Here is a 4,690-nt window from a genome sequence, read left to right as displayed (position 1 = left end):
AATCTCCTAAGTTCCTTATAAATGTAATATTTCATGTAATCTGAGCAGCCATAGATATTCTGCATGTAGACACTGTTGAGTCCCTGTGAAGAATCCTAGATGAATTTCTTCTAAAAGATGAATGTGTTGTGATTTCCAGCATTGTCTCCTAAATGCAGAACATATTGTGAAGAACGATCTGGTGGCTCCACTGTTTTATTTTTACCAGAGCAAACACACCTCTCAATGCTGCAGCAAACTGGAGTCCAACATGGCGGCTTGAGAGTTCACACAGCACAAAGCCAAACAGACCAATAAGGCACAAAGAAATGTGAATTAATGTCTGAATGTTGTTGGATTTTCATCAAAGTTGAAGATGAATCTGTGTATCGTCGTTTTTGTCAGCTTTTAGCACCAGAACCGTGAAGTGAAGAGACTCTTGAGACGCGGTGAATCTCCTGTCTTCCTCCACTCAGCAGGCAAACCCAACCAGACAAGATTCCTCTGAAACTCATTCATACATGTGAAGCTTTTTGGGTTCTGATACGCATCCCATTCAAATGATCGATTATATGTAGTCATTTAGCAGCTAAAAGACGATCCTTATTTCATGCTTTGTGGTGAGAATCTCTGAGTTTGTGCTGATAGACCAGATCATTGTACAGAACGCACGCTGCACCACTTTTACATGCTTTATGCTTCCAGAACCCGCCCACACCAGAGAACAGAAAGAGAACGGTCGCTGCGGCCCGCCCACACATCCAGAGCATGTAGGATTTATGGATAATCTTTGTACCTCTGTGCAGCTGACAGCCAAAACCAGAAGAAGAGTTTCCAACTTATCTGTTTCTATTTGATGAGTGAGAAACTCTGGGAAGCTTTGAGGGAGCTGCGTTCCTCTTTTACACTCAAAATCAACTTTTCATCTTAAGATTCACAATGAGAACACGAGTTAGGACACAAACATCCAAGATGTTCAGTTACCTGTTGTAACTGATGTGTAATGATGTGTGGTAAGGTGCTGGAAAGTTACAGTTTCAAAACGGCTCAAATGTTTCATCATTTCACTCCAAACGGGCTGGAGGCCAAAGAGAAAAACTACCAGGTGAAAAGTTACCAGGTGTGTCTGTAGACTGAGAAACAAGTTCTGTCCATTGAAGAGCAGAAGATTTTTCTGTTTTTGATAAAAGCGGTTAATTAGATTTTGTTTCCAGTTTGTTTGTTTATACTTTGAACCCATAATCTCATACATCCCCATCTGTAGTTTGTCAGGAATATTTGGATGACATCAAAACCCTCACATGGTTTTGTGTGGAGGTGTTTTCTTCTGTCAGACTGGCTTTACTGGTCCCAGTATAACTGGTGTGGAAATTAACGATGTCAGACCAAAACGAACAAAGAGCTGTTGTCTTATTTTGAGACTGTATTTTTTCGCCTTGGTTTATTTTATTTTATTTTATTTGTGTTTGTTGGATGAATGAAAGCTGTGGAATCTGAAACTGAACCTTTTCTGAGAACACGAACGCGGCTCACACACCTGGACCCCCAGCGCTTTAAAGAAAACACCAGGAGGTAGAACTGAGAGCCTCCTTGAAGAATAGACATGAATTATTCACTTCATCAGATAAGAACACAAAGAGGGAATGAAAGAGAGACGGAGGGAGAAATGGAGCTGGAGGTGAGGAAAGAAAGAGTCAGACAGACGGACAGATGAGGCTGTGGGCTTTGTGCTGCATTAGCACTGATAAAGTCTGACAGAACGTCCTCCAGAGGTTTCACAGCTCCTTGTTCTCGCCTCTAAAAACTCTGCAAGGAAGAAAAAAAACATTTCATAGGTGAAAATAAAAAGTTAAGACTCTTAGTGTCAGAGTTCAGAGTTTAGTTATCAGTAATAAACCTTTAAAATCAGCGTGTTTCTGTCTCTGGAGCCGAACTGAAAGCTTTTATCCAGAGAAAATCCCAAACCCTGCTGAGCTGCAGGATCCCAGCAGCTTTCCATCGAGTTTCGCCTTATCAGGTCCAAACGTGGTCCGGTTCTACCCGGCTACTGATGCGGCGCCACAGCATTAGCTGCAGCAGGGCAGATGATCTGGATGCTCCATGCAGCGTAATGAAACTTGTAACTACTTGGTGCAGGCGTTTTATCAGCCACACACAGTCGCTGTAATCTGTTTTCCAGTTGGCAGTTCTTTTGTAGTGAGAGTGATTTGGGTTGTGCAGAACCTGCATGTTTACTGAAACAGACAGGAGGAAACATGGAGGATGGAACAGCCACATGCTAACCAGCTGCCATGTTGTCCACCAGAACAGCCACTTCCTGTGCAGATGGTGAGCCAGGTTCCAGAACCGCCGTCTGCAGGACGGTTTGCTGCATTGCTCAGGTAGTTTTATGATTTATGTCAACTGCAATACAAAACAAAGGCCAGAGCAGAGCAGCAGCTGCACCCAGCCAGTGCATCACATTCATGAGACACCGACATCTTCACAACGTCTGAAACTCAACATGCTGAAAAACGACTTCTGGACCTGATCGGGCCCAGCCAGTCCACTGACTGTCAGTTCATCACAGTTTCATGTTGGGAAAAGGAAGGGGCGGAGTCAGCCGCCACACCAATACCATTAATGAACCATTGCACTCTGGAAGTGAAGGGGGCGCTATAACAAAGACCTTAAAGAAGCAGGGAGGAGGACGAGGTTGGAACGCTCTTCACTGATATTTAGAGAAATTCTTCTTCTCTGATTAAAAAAATTGCCCTCTGGTTGATTCTTGAGTTGCGATAAGAACTGGACTTTCCTCTGCGGTTTGGCCGGCAGGACGTTAACGTTCCTGCAGGTGAAGTCAAGGATCCAGATTTGTGACTTACAAGTTCAGCTAGTAAACTAAGAAAATGCTTTTAATATATTGTACAACTAAGGGTGTCATGTTTTAACAACCAAAATCAATAAAGATTTCAAACAGAAGAAAACATGACATGCCACAGCTAATTTGTCAACTTATATATTTAAAGGGCTGCACAGTGGAGCAGTTGGAAGAGCGGCTGCATTGCAGCAAGAAGGTTCTGGGTTTGATTCCCGGGCCCGGTCCTTCTGCATGTTCTCCCTGTGCACGGTGGGTTTTCTCTGGGTACCCCAGTTTCCTCCCACAGTCCAAAAACATGACTGTCAGGTTGATTGGCCTCTCCAGAATTGTGTGTGTGTGTGTGTGTGTCCTGTGTGTATGTGTGTGTCCTGTGTGTGTGTGTGTCCTGTGTGTGTGTCCTGTGCGTCTCTGTGTTGCCCTGCACAGACTGGTGACCTTTCCAGGTGACCCCGCCTCTCGCCCAAAACGTAATGCAGCAGCACCTCCTGACCCCAGTGAGGGACAAGGGTGTACAGAAGATGGGTGGATATATTTATTATGTTTTAAATGAACGTTTTTAAAATATAAAGAGTTTAATAAAGGTTTCAGAAGTTTAATTTTAGAGTTTCTCTTCTGCTTCATAAAGAAGTCGCAGTTTTGAAGCCAAAATTATTTCAGTGAAATGTTAACAATAAAAGTAAAGATTTTAAATGTATTCATTTTTCCAGATGTAAAGCAACTTATGTGAATGATTCCTGGCAATGCAGGAAGTTAATGACTAATTATTTTAATATTCATAATTCATAATTTACATATTGCAGACAAACATTTAATTTACTGAAGCTATGACTTTATAAGTTCCATCGATATGGGAGTTTATCAGATACATGAATTTTCCAGCTTTAGTTGTGAAAGTTTGGAGGCGGAGCCAGCGTGTAAATTTATTAGTTTGAAGATCTCTCCATGTTGCATTTTCAAATACCAAAGCGTACGTCCATAACTTCTGTTCCCCGATCAAGAGGATAACGTATGAACAGTTTGATATTTCTTGCTATTTGTTCAACCAAGTGGGTTGACTAGTTCTCATGTATTCGTGCAAAGATCTTGTAGCAATTATCAGATGAAAAGAAGATGAAACAAATGAGATAAAAGCGGCGGTTGCATGAGAAACGCTGGAATCTCATCATTTATTCAGAATGAGAGCTGAAAGGCAGCAACATCGGCTGTAAGAGGAAGAGAAACTAAATACTGGAGTGAATGCAGAGTCATATCTGGTTTCATCATTTATTCAATAGTCCAGCAGAATCAGAGAGAATCGCAGGGAGGAAACGTGAGACTCAGCCGGAGGCTTTAGGAGGCGCTGGAAGGAGTTTCTATCAGGTTTCCAGATGCACTTCGTCTGTCAGCCAGGGGCTCTTCATGGGAGGGCCAGGAGGGGCCCGGCCCCACGTTTCTGTAGGAGGGACACTGTGCAGCCAGTTACAATGATTTAAAATCAGACGGAATGAATCAGATGCTATGAATTCACTTTCAGCAGACCCCCATCCCCCACCTGCTGCTCTGACCGACTCAGATTCTGTTTCTCATTTGTCCCTGAATCTTCCTGATCCCCATTAGCAGCAGGTAGAACACCTGGTCCGGCCGCAGACTGCCCACACCGCCGGCCAGCCTGCCAGGCGCTGGGCAGAGCAGCTAATTGAAAGAGGGAGATGAAGAACAAAGGCAGAGGGAACAACAGGGGAAACGAGAGAAGAGGAGGTGTGAAACGAAGGGAGCAAGGCGTCTGTTAGGCCTGGAGGGAGGAGAGGAGGAGGTATAACGACAAACTCAAAGTCATCCGGCAGGGTGAAGGAAGGGATGAAGTGAGAGAGA

Source organism: Poecilia latipinna, unplaced genomic scaffold (genome assembly GCF_001443285.1).
Source record: "Poecilia latipinna isolate Pla-1442-1.1 unplaced genomic scaffold, P_latipinna-1.0 Scaffold1503, whole genome shotgun sequence".
NCBI classification, from domain to species: Eukaryota; Metazoa; Chordata; class Actinopteri; order Cyprinodontiformes; family Poeciliidae; genus Poecilia; species Poecilia latipinna.
Note: the sequence above shows the minus strand (reverse complement) of the source record.